This window comes from Pantherophis guttatus, chromosome 2 (genome assembly GCF_059756535.1).
Source record: "Pantherophis guttatus breed Tessera chromosome 2, ASM5975653v1, whole genome shotgun sequence".
NCBI classification, from domain to species: domain Eukaryota; kingdom Metazoa; phylum Chordata; class Lepidosauria; order Squamata; family Colubridae; genus Pantherophis; species Pantherophis guttatus.
Genome location: NC_142064.1, coordinates 209,960,512 through 209,984,373, shown reverse-complemented (window position 1 = coordinate 209,984,373; position 23,862 = coordinate 209,960,512). Strand labels below are relative to the sequence as shown.

General features: G+C 39.6%; 1 long non-coding RNA gene across 1 annotated transcript in view; it reads right to left on the bottom strand.

Annotated features, from left to right (window-relative positions):
- Window positions 1–13,977, bottom strand: part of LOC117678791 (uncharacterized) — a 34,715-nt gene extending 20,738 nt beyond the window's left edge. Inside the window, exon 1 of the long non-coding RNA XR_004595121.1 lies at window positions 13,823–13,977. This is a non-coding gene — a long non-coding RNA (uncharacterized LOC117678791). The remainder of the gene's footprint in view (window positions 1–13,822) is intronic.
- Between the last annotated feature and the right edge of the window lie 9,885 nt (window positions 13,978–23,862).

Sequence of the window (23,862 nt, the reverse complement as noted above, 5' to 3'; positions counted from 1 at the left end):
CTCTTCTTAAAAACCTCCAGTGATGAAGCACCCACAACTTCTGAAGACTAGGTGGTTAATTGCTCTCATAGTCAGGAAGGTTCTCTTTAATTCCAAGTTACTTCTCTCCTTGATCAGTTTCCATCCATTGTTTCTTGTCCTGCCCCCTGGTGCTTTGGAAAATCAGTTGACACCCTCTTCTTTGTGATAGCCCCTCAAATACTCGAATAGTGCTATCATGTCACCCCTAGTCCTTTTTTCTAGACTAGCTATACCCAGTTCCTGCAACTGTTCATTGTATGTTTTAGTCAGTGGTGGGATTCAAGTAATTTAACAACTGGTTCTCTGCCCTAATGATTTCTTCCAACAACCAGTTTGCCAAATTGCTCAGAAAGTTAACAACCGGTTCTCCCGAAGTGATGTGAACTGGCTGAATCCCACCACTGGTTTTAGTCTCCAGGCCCTTAACAAAATTAAGGCCGCAACAAAATTATGTTTAATTTTTCTCACTACATATATGACATGGTTAAATAGATTTTGTGTATTTAGCACAGATCCAGAAATAGCTGATGTATTACATTTATTTTTCTTCCAAATGCTTCCTTGTTTCATCAGCCAACACAAAAACATATGAGAAGCTGTGGAGTGACTAAAAATTTGTTAGAGTATTTTGATAGCCAGGTGCTTTCACTTCACCATCTTGATTGTTATTATTAGGGATAATTTTGCTTTGTTCATTCTATTTGATGTTTTTTTTAAATTGATCAATGACCGAAATAAAATTTTGGTCTGTCTATGGAGTGCTATTTATTGTTATGCATGAAAAAAGCTGTCCGTATGATTAGTATTCATCTTTACCAGTTTGATTTGAATCACCTGGTGACATTACTTCAGTCTAAGAATCTGCATTTGTTCCATTTGGGTCTAAGAGGCACAAATAAAATTGTGGTAGGATCATGGTAGCTTTGCTTTGCTATGACTACAACTTTTTTAAAAAAATCATTGCACTTTTAATGGATGGGATTGTGCAGGAGCAGGAATTTCTGTTACATGGCATGTAATTAGCCTCATGCAACACATTTCTACTAAGCAAATCTGATAGATACCTGTAACTATCCTGCAATTATAAAACCATGTAATTATAAAGTCAAAACATAAATTATACAGAATTATAGAACTGGAAAAGGTCATTTAGGCCATTGAATCCAACATCCCTCCTCAATGAAGCATCCCAAAAGCACAGCCCTAAAATGAATACATCCAAGGCAGCCAACTAACTCCCCTAGTAATAAATTCCAGTATATGCTGCTCTTACTCTGAGGACATTCTTCTTAACATTAAACTGGAATTTGCCTTTATGTAACTTGAGACCACTATTTTATGTCCTTAATTTTGGGATGTGTCAGGCTAGAATCATCTCTGTAGCATTAGTTCAAGTACTATTGAAAAGTACCATAATATCAGGGGTGAAATCCAGCAGGTTCTGACAGGTTCTGGACAACTGGTAGCAGAAATTTTGAGTAGTTTGGAGAACTGGCAAATACCACCTCTGGCTGGCCCCAAAGTGGGGTGGGAATGAAGATTTTGCAGTATCCTTCCCCTGCAGTGTGGTGGAAATGGAGATTTTGCAGTATTCTTCCCTTGCCACGCCCACCAAGCCATACCAAGCCCACCAAGCCACGCCCACAGAACCGGTAGTAAAAAAAATGGATTTCACCACTGCATAATATCCCTCTTCATTTGTCTTTCCACAAGGTAAATATATCTAAGGGAGGCCATGGTAAACTGAGACTTCATTAAAACGATGAAAAGTGTAGTCATGTCATAATGCAAACTTGCCTCCCATATATTTGCATACAATCTTGCAGTCTAAGTATAAGAGGAAGAGCTTGTGTCATGACACCACAGTGTGTGTTTTGAATGCCCCTTGCGTGAACACCCATGATCCATGTAGAAATAGTTCATAATTTGCAACATTTCTTGTGGTTTTCTCAGAAACTGAAACACCCACATATAATTAGGTATTTATATAGTGCCCAGAATCTTTAGAACCGGAACAGCATATAAACAGATGAAAATGCATATATACACAAATTACACCTTCTTCCATAATGTAGCACATTCACATGAATGTTAGGAAGGGAAGGAGTCGGATTATGACATGCAATTTCATAAGGGGGGGGTACTTGTATCATGACATCCTTGTCTATGTGTCATCATTCTGCTACTGTTGTTTCTGTAAGCCTCACACTTTGGGTAAACTCACCATGAGACTCTGGTTTATAGGAAGATAAGTGTATAAATATGGCATTTTTATAATTTTACACAGTTACTTGAACACAGCTCTTCCTAGTAATATCCTTCACCTTCTTTTACAATTCACTATCTTTCTTTTCACAACTTTCAACTTCATAAAAAATATGAGAATATGAGCTGATTTATAAAGGTCAAAGTAGCAAAATAAATTGAAATTTAATAAAAGATGGAAAATGCCATTTTGATGAATACATTATAAGATAATTTTCCACTGAGAGCCTAATCTAGGCTACAAACACATTATGGGTAATATTGCAATTGTAATTCTTTTTCCATGGGTTTACCAATGACATGACATTTGCTGGTATATAGGACTGTGCTGTTAGTAGAAATTACATTTTTATGCAAAAGTTTTCAATTTCAACCCTTAGCATCTGTAGGCTGTGGGAAATCTGTCTACTTTATATTTTAAAAAAAATACAATTTAGTGCCTTACAAATGTGTTAAGACTATATCTCCAAGAATTCTTATCTATTAACCATGTTAATTCAGAATTGTAATTGCAACTATACTTCCCTAACAAACTGGAGGAGGCATAGAACATACCAAGCATAGGTTGGATGCCTTAGTTAGTACATGTAATCCTCATTTAGTAACCACAGCTGGGACCACCAGTGCACTGAGTAGGTGGATAATGAAATGTCTGCAAGCAAACAACCAAATTCAGAGAGCACCAAGGACTCCCTATTTTTCCTCTAGCATCTCAAGACACCCACATACTACTTCCTCCCTCTTTTTTCTTCAGAAAACAAACAGCCCTTTAAGGAAGCTTTGGATGCAGAGGTGACTTCAAAATATCCAGGGTGTTTTTATAGATGAAGGTGGATTTGAACTCGAGTTAGGATCTTAAACCAAGCAACAATATTATACCTCAGGTTAAGAACTGCTGTAGGCTTGGGTGAGGTACGCATGTGAATGGCTGCTTTCTGCTTCTGCCATTTAAAAATCCTTTGTTTTGTTCCCTCATTCTCACTTTTACTACAGGTAGTCCTCAACTTATGACCACAATTGGGCCCAAAATTTCTGTTGCTAAGTGAAACATTTGTTAAGTGAGTTTTGACTCATTTTACCACCTTCCTTGCCACAGTGGTTAAGTGAATCACTGCAGTTGTTAAGTTAGTGATGCGATTGTTAAGTGAATCTGGCTTTCCCATTGCTTGTCACAAAAGGTGATCGCGTGTTCCCGGGACACTGCAGCCGTCATAAACATGAACCAGTTGCCAAGTGTCTGAATTTTGATCCCATGACCCCTGGGATGCTGCCAACGGTCACAAGTGTGAAAAAATAAGCCACTTTTTTCAGTGCCGTTGTAACTTTGAACGGTCACTAAATGAATGGTTTTAAGTTTAAGATGTAAATGAGTTAAATAAGTGAAATAAATGAGAACCTGTGAAATAGGGTGGAGGAAGTGATTGCATTTTCTTGAAATATACAGTGTAAATATTTGTTGTAACTCGAGGACTACCTGTATTTTGTCTACTTTAAAATGGGGGGGAGGGGGGGGCTAGAGATACAATGCACATACAACATAAACCTCATTATTGGCACGGCCTTATATTGAGCTCTGAGAGGGAACGTACTGCATTTGCGTGAGGGCTCGAAAAGATTAATGCCACTCTTGGCTGAACAGAGCCCGCCACCCGAGTTCACCTCTACTTGAGCTTGACAGCCGAGCGGCGTCATCCATTAAACTGACAGCTATCCCCTTTCCAAGTCCCGTGGCAGTTAACTCCTCCTCGCCTCCTCCTCCTCGCCGGTTTCCCACACTTTCCCAGCGGAATGAATCATCTGTACGCCGAGGCCGACAACCATAGCGACTTCCTCGCCTCTCCCCCGGCGAGGGAGGCCCCTCCTCGCGCTATCGGCGTCCTCATCTTCAGACGCTCTAACTAAGGTCACGGCGAGGAGCGCGCTCGCCTGTTGCATTCCACAGAAGGAGCCAGAGGATTCCCAGAAGTGCCGCTCCAAGCCCAAGCAGCCACGCTTCCAAGAATTGGAATCGACAGCTGCTGACTCCACAACCCTTTTCCTAGAAAAGCAGGGCCTGTAATTGCCTCGGGGAGGGCGAGGCAAGAAAAAAGAGGGAGAAGAGAAAAATCCCCGTCCTGAGCAAACGAGAGTTCACGGGCGGGGCTTCTTAATTACAGAAAGAGGAGGAAGGGCTTAAAAAGAAAAACAGTCAGAATTGCCTCTAGAATAGGCTGTAGTAGAGCCTATACTTTTGCACCTAATTCAGACCCAAGTAAAACATAATTTCTTCCCTTTTCGTATTTAGGTCTGGATTCCTCAGAAGCCTGAGGAAGTACAATTTAGTCGGTGACTCAATCCCATCGTGGATCTTGCAAGATAGCCCGCTAGTAAAGCCTTTTTCATAATTCTTTTTACTGGAGAGGAGTTTTCAGAAAGGAGAACTAGTAATAATACAATATATGGTGAGGCAACTAAGTATTTTTAGAGCCTGAATTTAGCAGTATTATGGTCTTACACTCGAAAACTTGCATATAGTGCTCCAGTTGTGAAGAAGAGTTATCATTGTATTTTTAAAATCTCTCTTCAATTAATCTGCTGTTTTCAGCTTCTGAATATGAACAGTTTCTCAAACTTACTTGAACTGTAACGTTCTAGGTCAGTAAAGTAGAATTTGTCCTAGCACTGAAGAAAAAGATCATAATAGCCATCCTTTATGCATTAAGAGATCCTTTTCTGTGTTCCACTTCTAAACTTGTTTTCAGGGAAAAGTAAAATAGATTTCAGTGAAAAGAATTAATTTAATTGGCTTTAAATCAAAAGGATTTTAGACATGATGCCAACATAGATGCTTACTTAACATTTGTCAGTAATGCAAATTAGGCACAGGCTGGGACAATGTTGAACAATATCTGGATATTTGTCCTTGGTGCTTGGTAGACTTTCTCCCCAATTTGGCTTTAGTGGTTTTTTTTTTAAAGAACTGGGTTCATTCAAGGCTCCATACGCCTGTAAACCATGGATCAGCATGTTAGGTGAACACAGCCTAGATATTAAAATATTGGGTGTCTAAGCAGTTTTACGGTGAGTAGACAATGAAGAAGGTTTGGGAATCATTTCAGTTAGGGAAGCCAAACATTAAAAATAATTCAACTTCTTTTCCTCTATTTTGTTTATCTGAAAATATCAGTGAGTTGAAATGTAATTGGTGAACTGAAGGATCTGGGACTGCATTGTAACTCCATCTTGTTCCCTCTGTTTTGTAATACTGTACTAGGTGATTGATGATGTATGGCATCATCAATCACCTAGAACAGCAAGAAGCAATATTATAGGCTGCTTTACTCAGATGAAATTATTAATTAGGAGGCAGTGTGGGAGAAAATGAGATGAGACATCATTTGTATAAGTTAAGGTTCTCTTGTAAAAAGTTCGCCTGAAATAAACAGATGATGCATAAAACCCCTCCAGTTCAGCTATGTCCTTGTACTGATGCTATTGCTGATGCTTGTCCTGGAAATCTAAAATTTATTTGATTACTATTCTTCCAGCTTCCCTTTTTATTTTTTTCTTACAGAGTAATAAAGGTATTCCTGTTGGCCCATAAGAGAAATTTGTATTAATAACATGAAAGATTTTTATGTTTTGAAGAGAAATTATGGTAGTCTGCATTCTCTCAAGTCAAGCTAGATGTCCCAAAGATGTTTTTTCAGGAGGCAACTGGAGTTTCTTGTTTTTTCTTTTGAAGGCGTTTCGCTTCTTCAGCTCTTACAGGATGAGTGGGGAATGAAGGATTATATTCGTTGCAGACAGCTGGTAATTTGCATCCTTTTAGAGGAGGGGTCCTCAAACTGTTTAAACAAGGAGCCAATTCACGGTCCCTCAGACTATTCGGGAGTAGGACCAGCTGGGTGGGCATGGATAGGTGGTCATGTGACTGGGTGGGCATGGCCAATTTAGCATTCCGAACAATACACACAAATTTAATTCGTTATGCTCTTGAGGGTGGAAAGCAGGTTAGTGAAGGCTGACCCGTCAAATAACCGGAAATATTTTTCTGAAGGTTGAATTTATTTTTCAGCAAAGCAACCAATTTCCCAATTCAGATTTTTTCCCCTTTTGCTCCAGTATACCTTTGAACCAGAAGTGGGTTTCAGCAGGTTCTGACCAGTTCTGTAGAACCGGTAGCAGAAATTTTGAGTAGTTCGGAGAACCGGTAGTAAAAATTCTGACTGGCCCTGCCCCCATCTATTCTCTGCCTCCCAAGTCCCAGCTGATTGGGAGGAAATGAGGATTTTACAGTAACCTTCCTCTGCCATGCTCACCAAGTTACGTCCACCAAGCCACACCCACAGAACCGGTAGTAAAAATTTTTGAAACCCACCACTGCTTTGAACTGGTTATTGATGATATTAATCTAATAGGCCACAAATAGCCTGATTTATGATAGGTTTCTAAAAATTCTGTAATAATGTTAGGAAAAGGGTCTCTTAGAAGAAACAAATCCCGAAACAGTATTTCACCATGCTGCCAAATTCAGCTGAAAGCCTGTGGGAACATTTGGACAAATTTTAAGGTCAAAATGCCCCAGAACATATTACATAATGGTTATTTTTGGGAAAAAGAAGAACAAACACAAAAAATGTGTGATACAGCAAATTGGGTGAAAAGAATGACTTTTATGGATCCTATGGAGATGGTTGAAAATGTAGATAACTGAATTCATCGATAATAATTTCAAAACCCAAAGTATTGTTTTTTTTTGTTTACTTTTAATTTTCCTCAACTTTGTAGGATTTTTAAAAGGCTGTTTGTAGTTTGCTATCATTCAAAAAAATCATTTCTCTGAATTTGATTTTTAGAATGTATTACTACGTATTTTAGAATATACTAGTATAAACATAAATATTTAAATAAAAAAACCTTGATGCACAATTGCTGTTCACAATTGTTCTGCAACCTTGAAAAGAGCTGAAAAAATACGGCCATCTTATTTATTTATTTACAACTGTATAAGACTGATGTAGAGGGTAAGGAAGATGACCTTCATGGGAATATTCAGAAACTATTACTTGGACAAAAGGCAGTGGAATTTTTTTTAAGCCCAGAACAATGCAATAACATTTGGAAGCGGCTTAGGCAGATCCCTCCCTAAATCACTGGAGCGTAAGGAGGAAGAAATACAGAACAGTCAGACTTACCAAATTTTGTTATTGTAGCTCAATGCAATTAGAGTATTTGAGATTTGATTTTATGGTCTGATGATCTATCTGTTCGGGCTGATAGCTGCCCAACTCTATAGAGACTTTGGGAGGCATATCTTTAAAAAAATAATAAAATACAAATTTTAAACCCCAAGCCCTAGAAAAAAGCAACCAACTATGAAAAACCAAACACACATCACTGTCTCCTACCCTTGAGGAAGGAACCTGGTTTTCAAGGTTATTTTAAATATCACTAGGGATGTGACCAAATATATCTTGAGGGGATAATGTTCCAGAAAGCTTCCTCAGTCCCATCAAGTGGTACTGTTTAATGGATGGGTCATGGTTACTGCTTACTCTGCCCAGACTGTACAGGCTGAACCGAAGCCCTAAAAGGTGCGGCTTTAAATAATTAGGCCTTATGCTACAGCCAGCTGTAGAAAACCAAGGAACTGATCTTGAGGGAAATAGACAAAAACTGTTATATAACCCAAGAGGACTGAAACATTCTTTGAATCCTGGGAAATAAGATAGTATTTGGAAGAGATTCAGGCAGGCTCCTCCCTGATTCTTTTAACATTGTATTCATGCTGCTATGATTTTTATTGCTGCTTTTACAGTACTGCTACTGTTCAAAAGTTTGTCATGTTGATTTTATACTGTATATCTATTGTGAATTCTGTGTTATTCATGTGCAATATGTCTTAATATATGGTTTGATTAACATTGTTTTTCATTAATTAATGTAATTAATTGTAATTAATTTTACAATTGTCATGATACAAATACCCCCCTCCCCCTATATAATTGCATGCCATAATCCGACTCTTTCCTTTCCTAACATTCATGTGAATGTGCTACATTATGGAAGAATGTGTCATTTATGTATATATGCATTTTCATATGTTTATATGCTGTTTCGGTTCTAGAGATTCTGGGTACTATATAAATACTAAATGTATAAATGTATCTGTAGTAGTGAAGTTAATGGAATCACTCCTGGAAGAAAAGGAGTAACCAACATTTAAAACTGCACAACTTGATGGACCCAAAGCAGCATGGCTTTACTCAGGACAGATCATGTCAAACTAATCTGATTTGACTTTTTAAATTATGTCACAAATATATTGGACAAAGTAGTGCTGTGGACATAGTCTATCTTGACTTTAGCAAAGCATTTGATATAGTTCCACATTATGAGCTCATTAAAAAGTTGTACAGTCTAGGAATTAACCATTGATCAATGGATAGGAAGTTGACTCAGCAATAGATCCTAGTGTATGATAATGGGACATTATCTAAACAGATACCAGTCACAAGTGACATGCCACAAGGTCCTGTTCTGACAGAATAGGATGTAATAGAACATTCACAATAAAGGCAAGTTATTCCGCTGATTAATTGTTCTAACTGTCAGGAAATTTCTCCTTAGTTCTAGGTTGCTTCTCTTCTTGATTAGTTTCCATCCATTGCTTCTTGTCCTGCCCTCAGGTGCTTTGTAGAATAGCTTGACTCCCTCTTCTTTGAAGGGAAAGGGGGTACCTGACTGAAACCTTTACATATATTAAGCGTGTGAATATGTTCTAGAAGATGGTATTTTCAATATTAAGCAAAAATAAAGAACACAGGGGATAACTTCAAACAGACAGGAGGGAAGTTCAAAAGTAATGTTACAAAGTATTCTCAGAAAGAATGGAAGCTTGGAACCAACTTCCAGCGGAGGTAGTGGGTCAATCATCATAAACTGAGTTTAAACATGTTTGGGATAAACGAGATGTCTTATTATTTCACAAAAATTAATAAATACATAAATATAAAATCAATAATAAAAATTCTATTCTTTGTTTTCAATCACTCTATATTTGCAATGGATAAACACTTTTTTTCCTAGTAGTTCTGCAGCTCCTGGCGCTGGTTGCCCAGCCAGCAATCCTGAGTCCCATAGCCCATTTTCACCAGATATCGAGGAATTCCAACATCTAGTGCAGACCTTGTTAACCCGGGCAACATCCGAGTCAGTATGGGTTTTTGAAATTTAGGTCTCACTGTAATTTTTTTTAATGGGAGAGAAACTCTTTGTCTGACTCCTCTGATGAGACCTGTTCAATATGGCTGAACCTCTGGTATAGCTCTTATCTTCCTCAGAGTACAGAAGCCCCACAACCACATCAAGGGATTCAAATAGACAGGCAACTGCCACATAACACCGCAGACCTAACAATTGTCAAAGAAAGACAAAAAAAAAGTCTGGATAGTGGATATGGGAGTATCTGGAGATAGCAGAAGAGAAGAGAGAGAACTGGAGAAGATAACAAAATACAAAGACCTACAAATAGAAATAGAACAACTGGCAAAGTCAAGCAAGGGTAATAATAGTAATAGGTGCCTTGGGTGCCATCCTAAAACAACTGGAGCAGCACTTCAACACCATTGGCACTGACAAATTCGCCATCAGTCAATTGCAAAAGGAGCTTTACTTAGAACAGCTTCCATCCTGCAACAATATCTGTAACACCATCAAACATTCAGATCTGCCTATCCCAGGTTCTTGGTAACGACTAGATAGGTAGAAAAAAAATGTGAAACCCAGTCTGAACATCTGGCTGATGAACAACAATAATAATAAAATAAATAAAAATAAAGTAATAATTAAAAAAGGACCTTTGAGAGCAAAAACCCTACAACCAGAGTGTAACCTGTCAAAATGTTAAGGTAGAGCCATGGTTATCATGGCAGCAGTGAAATGCCGAGCAATTCCAATATAAATATTCAAAATAACTTTTAGGACTTCTCAATCCCATATTCAAGGCCACCTCTACCAGGTGAGGAATGGAAACTGTCGGGTACAGGGTAGGCGATGCATCACCAGAATCTTCCATTTGTCTTGAGTGTTCAATCAAAATTGCAATCTGTTGTGTTGAATGGACAGGAATCCCGAGGAGAGAAATAAAAAACTTATTTATTAGACTTAAAATCACCACCCTGCAGATGGGGGAAGATTGATAAGAAAGTGGTAGTGATTTGATTATGGAATGCCCAGGGGTGGGCTTCAAAAATTTTAGCAATGGGTTCTCTGCCCGGTTGCTGGATGGGCATGGTGGACATGACCTAGTTGGCCTCCTGCACCACGGTGGGGGGTGTCTTTGCCCTCCCGAGGCTCTGGAAGCTTTCCTCAAGCTTCTGGGAGGGCAAAAATGGCCTCCCCAGGCTCCGGAGGCCCTTTGGAGGCCAGAAATGGGCCCGTTTCTGGCCTTCCCGAACTTCCAGTAGGCCCGTTTTTTGCTTTCCCCTAGCCTCCGTGCGTGCCCTGCGCTTACCTGCATCCAAAACGGGCTGCATGGAGGTTCCTGGGGGGGCGGGGGAGCGGGGGCAGCCAGGATGGGATTTGGAGGTTCTCCGAACTGCACAGAATCTTAGCTAGAGGTTCTCTCAAACCCCTGCGAACCCCCAGCAGCCCACCCCTGGGAATGTCTTAAAGCAGTGGTTCTCAACCTTCCTAATGCCGCGACCTTTTAATACAGTTCCTCATGTTGTGGTGACCCCCAACCAGGGGTGGGTTCTAAATTTTTTTACTACCGGTTCTGTGGGCATGGCTTATTTTGTGGGCGTGACTTGGAGGTCATGTGACTGGGTGGGCGTGGCTAGCTGGTCATGTGACCGGGTGGCCATGGCTATGTGTATAGGGACTACTCAGAGGGCTGAAAAAAGTCATTTCTGACAGGTCCTCGCACTTTTGACTGGTCCTCACACTTATGACCATCCTCACATTTATGCCCGTGCAGCTTTCTTAACAACCATGTCACTCATTTCACAACTGCTTCTTTTCACCATGGTGATAAGATAGGGCAAAAAACATAAAATGTGAGGATAGTTGTAAATTCGAGATCTGGTCAAAAGTGCGAGGACCAGTCAAAAATAACTTTTTCAGCCCTCTGAGTAGTCCATGTGCACAAAAGGACTACCCAGAGGGCTGAAAAAGTGATTTCTGACAGGTCCTCGCACTTTTGACTGGTCTTTGCACTTATGACTGGTCATCATTTATGCCCATTGTAGCATTCTTAACAACTGTGTCACTCATTTCACAATTGCTTCTCTTCACCATAGTGACAAGATAGGGCAAAAATGTAAAATGTGAGGACAGTTGTAAGTTCGAGGACTGGTCAAAAGTGCAAGGACCAGTCAGAAATAACTTTTTCAGCCCTCTGAGTAGTCCATATGCATAAAAGGATACAGCAATAAAGAGGGATGAAGGAAGGGAAGGGAAATTAGAGTAGGAGTGAGGGTAAGAGAGGGAGGAAGAGAGGAGGAGAAGGAGAAAGGAAGAGGAAGTAGGGAGGAGAAGAAGAGGGGCAGGAAGAGAAAGTAAGAAGGAAAGAAAAGAGAGAGGTGGTAGGTTTGAGGAGAAAGATTGCTGTACAATAAAAAAGATGAAAGGGAAGAAAGCCAACCTCAAACAAATATAAAGATATTAAGATAAAGAGTGAATTGTTAAACTTTAAGGAATAAAAGAGAATAAATATGAATAAATAACAATAATTAGAAACACACATACAAACATACAATGTATTTTCTTTTGTGGGAAGTTAGCACCCACCCCTTTCCTGGAAGAGTGAAATATTTTAGGAAATATGAAAAAGGCAGAATATTATATTTCCCTGGGATAAGCATGTTTTGAAGCAGCTCCCATCTTCCTGCCCCCACCCTTTGTCAATGGGCCATTAAAGCCTGGGCCAGTCTATTCTACATAACAAAGATCTACCTCCTTCAGGCAGAGCCATAGTAGGAATTGCCCAAGATCCAATAAAGATAGGATTAGCCCTCTACCCATCTAGCAACAGAAACTCACCACACGTGACCTGGGAAGCACATGTGACCATCAGCCAGAAGGCTAGCTAAGACCCCCACCTCCTGGGAGTCTGACAACCAATCAGGATACTCTTTCGTGGCCCCAAGAAATGCAGAGCCAGAGAGAGCATAAAAACCCGAGGATTTACTGTATCTGCCCCTTTTCTGTTCAGGAACTCAAGCCATGTGATCCTGTCCACCATTAAACCATCTTTCCAAGCAGTCTCCATGTTTCCAGTGTCTTTTTCCCCACTTGGAGCAGAACCTAGAAGGAGATTTCTTCCAACACTTTGAACAGAGTATTTGGCCGGTTCACAAATTTAAACAGTGTTTAGTCATTTCAATTAAATTTACAATTTCTATATTTCCTTTTTGCCATATTTATTCCTCATCTATTTTTGTAAAAAACCAATATTACCCTTCATCCTCATCTCTAATCTTAATCAAATTCAATTTTTCCCTTCTATTCTATATTATGCCCCTTCCCATTGTCATCTATTTTTATATCCATCCTCACATTGGTTAATTATGTAATATTACAGTTGTTTAATATAAATTCAACATTTTAATATAAATCAATTAGTTATATAACTACCTTTTTTGTATATTAATCAATATGAACATGAATATTCCAATTATTTCCATGCAATCCAATTTCTTACAAATCAATTAATTATATTTACCAATAATAATAAACCAAATAATTTCCCCCATATATTCCTCCAAACCACAACTTAACCATTTCTGCTTTCAACACAATATACAATTAATAGTATCTCAATTATTACAATTCCCTAGTTAAATAGAGCTTTTTTTCTTTTGTGTTTTAAAATCTTGAACTCTCCTCTTTTGCCCTAAATTTCCCATTGTTTGCACCTACCTTTTTTGGTGAGGAAAAAGAAAAGAAATCCGCCTGCCTAATTTTCCAACTTGCAGCAACAGCAAAGCCAACAGCCTCTTTACTTTCAGTTTTGTTTTTCAGCATAGCTAGGGGAAAAAAAATCAGCACTCTTTGCAAGCAAGCAGCAGAGCCCTGAGCAAAACAACTGAGAGCAAATCAGCTGAGGGTCGGGAGCCGATCTAATCCAGGGCTAATTAGCCTATGCTGAAGATCCGCGGGCCAATAAAATTACAAAAAAATACCGAACCATTTGTTAAATTGCTGGCTCACCTGCCCCTCGCCCACCACTATTTATTGGCAATAAATAGTGGTGCGGAGGGGCGGGGCAAGCCAGCAATTTAACAAACGGTTCGGCTGCACGACTGGCTATAGGGCGGCCCTTTGAAGCCCTGTGGCAAGAATTTAAACCATTTTTTTTCCTCTAGCCATCAGCTGGGACTCAGGAAGCAGCAATAGATTGGGAGTGGGCAGGGTAAGCGAACGGCTGGCGATCCAACAGAGGCAGAGGGTGAGGGTGAGTGAAGGCGTGGGGGGGAGGCGAGAGAGGGCTTTGGCGACCCCTGTGAAATGGCCGTTCGACCCCCAAAGGGTCTTAAAGGAACAGGATTACCTAGTTACTTCTTATACTGGGATTCCAATCCAAGCATAAGATGGATGGTCCGTCTCACTCCAATGGATGACCTTTGTCATGACCCAGTTGAGGGGAGTGGATGTGTTGCTTCTGGTCTTAGTTTTCTCAGCAGCATTCACTACTGACCATGGTATCCTTCAGGATTTCTGTGGAATCAGGCTGAAGTTGCCATGGAAACCTTGATCCAGTGCCTAGAAGCTGTTAAATTCAAAATGAGAAAAAGCAATCTCAGTCTGAATCCTCTCAAATTGCTGTTTATTTAGAAGGGCTCTGGCTATAATTATAGAGGGGGTGGGACTATACAGGAAAAGGTTCTTAGGTGCTTGGGGCTCTTCTTAGAATCATAGCTAAAGTTTCGGCAAATGAAGGCTGTGCCCAGGAAGGCCTTTGCTTAATTTCAGCTGGTTGTGCCAGTTACAGCTGGTTGTGCCAGTTACAGCTCTACTAGGAGCAGGAGGCCCTGGCAATAGTGTTCCATGCTTGTATCAGAACACAACTGGACTATTCTCCAGCACTTTACAGTGGACTGCCTTTGAAGACCATTTTGAAGCAGAAATTGGCTTGCTGGCAAACAAGAATAGCCATTTAGCTCCTGGTTGCTAATAGGTTTTCAAGTGCAATTCAAAGTGTTGTTGAATTATAAAGCCCAATATGCATTGACTCCTAGGCTTCAGAAGTACTTCAGGACTGACCTCTTTAGTTCTTTGGTGTGCAGTCCCAAGTAAAAATTGTTAATAGTCTCCCATTATGCAGAGAATAAGGGGGGGATTGAACTAACAGACAATGTTTTTCTATGGCACTCCATCAATTATGAAACAGCTTCTCTGTTGAGAAGACCATTCTAATGGATTCTGAATACTAGTAAAAATGAAGCTTTCCCAGAGAACATTTGGAGAATGATGAATGTGCACAATCTGTATTGCTGTAATGAATTATTATGATTATGATTATATTTTGGTCTTAGTTTTAATATGTTTTTGTTGTTGTAAACTGATGGAAGTGTGCACAAATCACAACATGGTACATAAATGGCAGAAATAAATAAAACATGCATAATGTACAAGAAACACATATAAAACAAGATCATATTAACTTGATAAAGCAAAACAAAACAAAATAGGACCAATATTCAGCAGCAGGAAAGGCAAAGAAAAGTGGAGCAGTAATTTATCTGAAATCATCTTGGGAGGTACTGGAACCATGAAAAGACAAAGAAGGAAGAATTTTAATTCTGAAATTAAGAAAAGAAGATAGAATTTTAACACTGTCTTCCATCTATGTCCCATATAAGGTCCAGGAATAATTTTAGGAAAATTTTTGCAATAATACAAATCATGGAAATAGAAATAACCATTGTTGTAAATATTAACAGAGTGCTAGATTTGAAGGCAGACAAATCATTTCAAGGGGGGAAAAAGAGGAAAACATCTGAGAAATGTTTTCAGTATATGAATACATTCTTTGATAAATGTTGGACACAAAAAAAAAATCCAGAAGATGCAACCCATTCTCAGCAAGACATCAAATGTACGCAAGAAGTGTTTGTTGGGTCTCCAAGGCTCTCACACATTCCACAAGGAAATGAAGATACTTTCAATGACATATGTAATTTTATTATTTATTTATTTCTTATACTTATATGCCGCCCTTCTCCCAAAGGACTCGGGACGGCTCACAGAAATTAAAATGACGAAAACAATAAAAATAACTACTAAAATAATCAATTAAAATCTCCCAATTAAAAATCACCCATCAGATCAGCAAATTTGTTGGAAAAGCCATGTCTTCAGGTCACGGAAAGAGCGGAGGTTGGGGGCCGTCTGGAGCCCCGTGGGTAACCCATTCCAGAGGGTCAGTGCGCCCACAGAGAACGCCCTCATCCTGGGCGCCACCAGCCGACATTGTCTGGCCGATGGCACCCAGAGGAGGGCAGTCCTATGTGAGCGCACAGGGCAGTGGGAGGCAGGCAGAAGGTGGTCCTGCAGGTACCCCGGGCCCATGCCATGTAGGGCTTTATATAGGGCACCTTGAAATGGATCCGAAGGACCACCGGTAACCAGTGCAGCTCGCGCAGGAGAGGTGTAACACAGGAGTAACGGGAAGCTCCTGTAACAACCTGCGCGGCCGCATTCTGGACCAGCTGGAGCCTCCGGGTACACCCCAAGGGCAGCCCCATGTAAAGGGCATTGCAGTAGTCCAAACGAGAGATAACGAGAGATTATCATGGTTCCAAGGGGAATAAATGGCACATAAAATTGCACATAAAGGAATAAATGGCATGCAGTTACTCCAAGGAGGTATATTAGCAAAGTCTTATGAAAGCAGCCATCTTCATCAGGATCCCAGCCTTCTCTGTGGAAAATGATTAGGTGTCCTGCTGTTTTCTTCCTTCCAATCTTAAAAAGTAAATATCCATGCTAACCTAATCAAGGTCAGAGCCACCCCATAGATTGGTGGTAATGACTTAGCCCCTTTCACTCCAGATCTACAGGGGAACTAAAAAAAAACCCAAACAAATCAGAGAAAGACTGCCTCAATGGCTACTCTTTTCACAAAGCTGTTCTGTGTGGTACTCCTGTTTCTCACAGAAGTATTACATTCAGGACAGTATTCTGGAAGAAGGGTTAACACTATGGTAATAATCTTTCCATGTCTCCAGAAATTGATCAGCAGAAGGTCTGTGTAACTTAATATTAAACAGAGCCTGGCTTGGGTTAAAACTGAGTCCTAACCCATGGATGGTTGTGTTTGCTCTATGCAGGGCATATCACCCCTCCACCTATCCCCACATTCAGCATTTCTTATCACTGTTTCTTTTTTTAATTAGTTTATAGTATAAGATACAAAACTACAAAAACACATAGTAGGGAAATAGGGGAGGGAAAAGGGAAGGGAAAAGTGCAGAAAAGAAGGGGAAAAGAAAGAAATGGCGTTCACTTGCGACTCCCTTTGGTGCAGTAAAATAAGACAGTAACATCAAACCTCAACATTTTACATTTACATAGCATAAACTAGCCATTTCTATATCAATTCTATCTATTCATTCAGCATTTCTTATGAATGAGTTCATCATGTTTGATTTTCTTTCCCTCTGTGCTGAACTTTATTTATTATGCCTTTTATCTGTTGAATTTCTACCCTTGTTTTCTCCATCAAAGCAGCTTATAGTGATAAAAGCATCACAAAGTCCAAAGTAAACATTGATACAGAACTAAAATTAAGTGCTGGAATCATTTAAAGACAATATTGGAATAAGATTAGCATGTTGATTTTGATATGGCATTTGGGAGCGTTAAACTAGCAATGATTTTAAAAGACTATGGAGATTCTCTCCCTGCCCACCCCCAAAGTTTTGGGATGAATGTCCTGACAGCAGCTGTCTGGAACGGCTGTACAAGAATATGAGCTCCGAGAAGTCTCTTCTCAGCCAAAGTTTCTGCCACCAGCTTGCTGCAAAACAGGGTGTCCATGCCCCCCTCCCTTTCACTTGTGCTTCAAAGCTTCCGAGAAATTAGACAAGGTGAGAGCCAAGCCACTCCTTGAGCAGCTGTCCAATAAAGCCGAAAAGAGCATGATTCTAAGTAGCATCAGATTCTCTGCAAAGAAACAGCTGCATGATGATACTTAAGGCTCTAACTTCTTGTGTGGTGCGAACAAATATACAAGGTAAGAACTTTTTAAAATCCCAGAAGGAAGGCAGGTTCCGAGAGAAGTTTCCAACACAGTTAATTGTGAAGAGGGCATCCATAAAATGCTTTCCTCAGAATATCTAAATATATGCAAAGATAGACCTTTCTACTTCTTGATTCACCTAACTCTTGACAACTAACTCTGACTTGTTTTTAAGCTCATAGGCAAACCAGTATTTAATGCTAACACACATAATAGAGGTCTGTCAGATAACTTTTTTTAAAATTAAAAAAAAAGAAAACTGTTTCAATAGATAAACCTTTTCTGTGTGAACGTGGCAACACTATGTAACAAAGAGTTACATAACTCTTTAACTGGTCAGTCCCTGTGGAGTTGTTTTTCCTATCTTTACATAAGATTGTAAATAATTACTTTGCAAAAGCAAATGTATAGTTGAAACCACACAGGCATTTTGAAGTAGAGGGGTGCAATTTGGCCATTAGAAAAAAAGGTTTACTTCTTTCTTCCACTCAAAATAGTCCTTGAGCATTTATCTTTCTCTTTTCTTAAATATTTGGCCTATGGTCCACAGCAAGCTTCTAAGGCCAAGAGTAGATTTGAATCTAGATGCTTTTGCCCCTAACCCAACACTGATTAAAGCTTAAGATATAGTCTTATATGTTCTCTACAAAGTCCTTAAGTGGTGGTTCTTTCCCACTCACGGATAATATTCAGTGACAAGGACCTCCATGTTGGAAAGATACATGCCATTTATTTATTTATTTATTTAAAACATATAGCTGCCCATCTAACCAATTTTGGGTGATTCCTAATCAAAGATTAAAAAAAACACATTTACAATTATTTTAAAAACTACAAACACAACTAATTAAACATTAAAAACAACAACTTTCCCTGTACCTTGATTTAGTGATGGCAGCTGCTCTATTCTACGTCACCCTTTATTTTATTTATTTATTTATTTTGTTGAGTACATGTTAGATAATATATATAAGTATAAGCATGAATTGAATACATAAAATGAATACAATTAAAGGGAACATTAGGACAGGAACGGTAGGCACGCTGGTGTTCTTATGCACGCCCCTTTCTTTCCAGTGAAAGAAAGAAAGAAACAATGATCTTCCTACCTTAGTATAATCGGCCTCTGGACTAGGCCACTGCTATCTGTTTCTGCCTGGTTGATGCCCTGCTTCCTTCTGACTTCCTTTGTTTTTGTTACAGCTTAGATGCTGATCCACAATGGATTCAGAAAGGATTATTTATAAGGCATATTATTGAATGTATTTTGGCTGATGGGGAATTCATAGGAATGGGAATCTTAAATAGTAGGAATGGGAAGGGGCAGAAGTCAATCATTGTGGAAGAAAATAGAATGATCCAATGGCTCAGAAGATTTACTGGGCTGAAAAGAAAACGGGCCCAAGCAATGTGGCCAATTTAACCTAGTTTTTAAAAGTTTGCAAAAACCACAGTGCTATCTACTTTCAGTTATGCATAAGTGAAATATTCTCAAGAACTTCTGCAGGTTACATTCAGTTCAAAAGAAAACATTTCAAGCTATGTGCTGACACACAAAAATATATCCCGCTGCCTCTTATGATAGTGGAAATTCAGCTAAAATATATATCATTAGTTGGAAAAGATATTGACAATCCAAGGGTCTGAAAACTGGTAACAAATGGTGTTACTAAGCTATTAGAAGGGCAGCTTCTTTCCAAAGACCTATTGCTTGAATGTGGGGAATGAAAAAAGTACATAAGTTTTTACAAATAGGATTTATAGGACCCCCTCTCTGAATCACATTCAGACAACATACAGAATCATATAACAGTGTTAGAAGCAGGAGACAAATTAGGAAACTGGTTGAACTAGTAAAGGACAAGAGAGTTAAAGAACTGTTAAGTAGTTTTCAAATTGTCTGAATTTGGTTTTTTCTGTAGATATCTATGGCAGATTACTTTGTTCTGAGATAGTGGAAAAAACAAATGGAACATTAAAATGCATTGGCAAATTGAAAAAAGTGACTTTTTCACATTTATGACCATTGCAGCATTCCCATGATCTGCTTGGGGATTTAGGTGCTTGACAACTGACTTACATTTATGATGGTTTCAGAGTCCCAGGGTCATGTGATCACCTTTTGCAACCTTCTGACAATTGAAGTCAATGGGGAAACCAGATTCACTTAATAACTGTGTTACTAATATAGCACCTGCAGTGATTCACTTAACAAATGTGGCAAAAGTCGTTAAATGGGGCAAAACTCACTTAATACATTTCTGACTTAGTAACATAAATTTTGGGCTCAATTGTGGTCGTAGGTTGAGGAGTACCTGTGTACATCAAACATGGAATGAGTTCATGTTCTCTTAAGCCATGCTTTATTTAACTATAACTGATTAAATGTATCACTGGATTCACACAGCAACCTAAGCAAAACACAAGCAAACATTGACCATAATGTGTGAATCCAAATGCACCCATCAAAGCTACTCATCAAGAGAAAGTTTCACATCCTTCCCCCTTGTGGTTTCTGAAAGCAGATATGCAGAGCAACACTATCTATATAAACCTCCTAAAGAACATTCAGTTTTCATTATTAAAGAAACATTAAGACAGAGAAATCTTTCGTTGCGAATGTTGAAGCTTGGATGCCAAGTAAACAGTGCTAGTTTCTAATTGGGTTTCAGGGAATTGGGGGCCTTTTAATGTGGCCTTGCCAGTTCTGAGTATTAATTAATAAGATGGCAGGAAAGGAGATAACTGCATATTGGATTGCAATGTATTTGTCAAAATTGCTGCTTAGCTACTCTCTTATCTTTTGATTGCTTAACCATGCTGGTGGGAGGGTTCGTGGGATTGAAAGATAGTGGCACAGTGACAAAATTACTTGAGTACATTTCCTAGAATATCTCAACATCTTTGCATTTTATCAAATTTTAATTGAAGGATAACCAGTAGGCTATCAAAATATCTCCAAACAAGTATTTCTCCATCATAGTCGGAACTTAAAATTGGAAGAGTACATTCAGAAATGGTTTAGAAAACAAACAAGGAGGAGGCTAGTTTAATATTAAGCTTTATTGCAGGCCTGTCAAACTGGTGGCCTGTGGGCTGAATGCGTCACTTGCAGGCCATGCCCACTCTGGCTCCGCAAAGGCAAAAAATGTCACGAGATGTCACAATATGTCAGGTGATGCAATCGAGTTTGACACCCGTGATTTATTGGAATAACAACATATAAAAACAGTCCAGATAAATATGTTTAGGATATTTACACTGTATATTTCAAGAAAACGCATTCACTTCCTCCACCCTATTTCACTGGTTCTCATTTATTTAACTTATTTAATTCATTTACAGGTAGTCCTCATCTTAAAACCATTCATTTAGTGACCGCTCAAAATTACAGCGGCAATGAAAAAAAGTGGCTTATGATCATTTTTCACACTTACAACCAGCGGTGAAATCCAGCCGGATCTATCCGGTTCACGCAAACTGGTAGCGCTGGTGGCGGGAGGCACTGTCCACCCGCTGGGACGTCATTACGTCCCAGCGGGTGGACGGGGGGCATGGGCAGAAGAGGCACACGCGCTCACTCTCCCAAACCGGTAGCGAAGGTAAGTGCATTTCACCACTGCTTACAACTGTTGCAGCATCCCCATGGTCACGTGATCAAAATTCAGATGCTTGGCAATTGGTTCATATTTATGACAGTTGCAGTCATGTGATAGATCACCTTTTGCTACCTTCTGACAAGCAAAATCAATGGGGAAGGCCAGATTCACGTAACATCTGAGCTACCAACATAACAACTATAGTGATTCATTTAACAACTGTGGCCAGGAAAGTCATAAAATGGGGCAAAACTCACTTAACGAATGCCTCGTTAGCAACAGAAATTTTGGGCTCAATTGTGGTGGTAAGTCGAGAACTACCGTAATTAGTTGAAAAGTCTTTGATTCAGTAAAAGCCCCCAGAGATGAGACTTCTCTAGAGTCTGGCGCTGACTAAAAACACCCCATATTGAAAACATCCAAATTTGGATTTTGGCCTGCAGCTTTTTCTGCCGGCCATAGAGTGCAGAGGAGTCCTCTCATCTCAGGAGCTGGCAGAAAAAGCTCCATGCTGAAATCCAAGCAGTGCAAAAACCAGCTCCATAAGGCCCAGAAATGTGATGCAAGGGGAGTTGTGGTGTGCTGTGGCCCCTTTAAGTTACTTTTGCATTTTCTTTTTTACTGTGCGCATCTAGCCTCATAAGTCCAGCAGCTAGGCCTGTGCATATCTTGACAGTAGTGGGAGCAAGAAGGCAGTGGCAAAAGTCACCTAGGGTGGTGGAGTGCAGAGAGGCAGGGGAGAGGGTTAAAGGGAAACAAATAGGGGGAGGTAAGTGGGCGGGGGAAGTTGCATCGGCCCTGTGATTGTACTTGAGGGTGGATTGTCAAGTGCCTGGATTTTGATCATGTGACCAATGGGGCACTGCAACAGCTGTAACTTTGGACAGGGGCCACAAATCCCTTTGTGTAAGTCCCTTTGTGTAAGTGTAATTTTGTGTAACTTTGTGTAACTTTGAACCATTACTGAACAAATGGCCATAAGTTGAGGACTACCTGTATAAATGCAAGCTGAAGTAATTGTATTAATTTAGAGTCATGCTTTATGGTTCATTATGGGTCAAGTAACAATTGCCGCCTATATCAGTTGTGTTGGTTCAAGCTTTAAACTCTATGAATTTGCTCACTTTTTAGAATAATCAGATTTGATGTCATTAACCCTTTCTGTTTCACATGAGGAGTATCTCCAAATTCACATGAAAGAGATACTTAGTGTCCTCCTGCAGCAAAGCCACTGACTTAAACCATCCAGTTATCTGCTTTTCTTGCTCATTTTAATATTGGAGCAGCAGCTGGCCCGCCACAAAGTAGGACGATTTATCTTTTTAAATTGAGAGATGCATGATATGATTTGGGAACCAGAACTAACTTGCAACCTTCGAGAGTCTAACCTGCCTTTTCTGTTCTGCTAACCTATAATGAAACAACACTAGGAGGAAGTGAGTCAGATAACTCCACACTGCTTTGAGTGGGAGTATGATTCATTGTAGCATTGGCCTACTTCTCCAAGAGCTTTGCAGGAGATGATAAAAAATTGTGTAATTCACCAAGACAGCTCACTGTACATCCTAAATGTGGTGTTCTTCCCATGGTAGGAGACTCCTACTTGGTACTGTATGTGAACAGATTTCTTGGAAGAACACATTTAAGCTGAGTGAGATCATTCAGTTGAAGGTTTTGGTGCTGGCTGCCTGCCTGTACTGACATCTGAACTAGAAACCACAGAAATATGAGATGAATGACAAGCTTAGCAATGATTTGGCAGAGGCCTTGTGGCTAATCTCCCCTTGTGTCCTGTGTACAGATTAGAAAGGCTAAAGAGATTCATTTGTATTGACTGAAAAGATGAAATAACTAAGTTATGTTACCTTGGAGACATGTAAAGAATAAAGGAGAAAGCAACAAAGGAGCAAGGTCAATAGATCCTTTAAAGATTTCTCTGGTTAATGGGATTATATTTTAATTTTGAAGAAAATAAAAATAGGGAAATAGCGCCACTCCCCAAACAGTGAGAGTGTGACAACATCCTATGGTGGTTTAATGTAAATGTGACTGGCAAGATGAAACCTTGCGGGATGCTAGTCAGAACCTAGATTTTGAAAAGCAATCACCCAGGATGCTAGTCAGTCTATATGTAACAGTTATGGTGGGATTCAGCCAGTTTGGGCCAATTCGGGCTTCAATTTGGTCAGCTGTCAGCAATTTGAGCTGTCAGCAAAAGGTGATAAAAAGGTGATATGCAGCAAAATCGCACAAACTAGACAAACCGTGTTGCTAAATTAATCCACTGGTCATTATGTAAAAAATATGCCCTACCTGTATCCCAAAAGTCGTGGGAACATAAAGTGGAAAAAGTTGTTGAAAATGAGATGGTAAAGAAGATCTGGGAACCGGGACTTTCGAATATAGACAGATCATCATTTGGAACACAATATGCCAGATATCACGGTTGTTGAGGGCTGAAGTGTACAATTTGTTGATATCGCTGTACCAGGAGACGCCAGAGTTGAAGAAAAAGAACTGGAAAAAATCACGAAATAGCGCAAAACTACACGGTTATGGATGAAACATGTAACAGTGATACCCATTGTCATCGGAGCACTTGGTACCATGTCCAAGAATTTTACAAAACATATCAAGAAATTGCAGCTTCCTGCAATAACACCAGCGGAACTGCAAAAAACTGTGCTACTCGAAATATCATATATTTTAAGAAGATACTTGGTTGATACACTTGGTTGTAGGATGCTG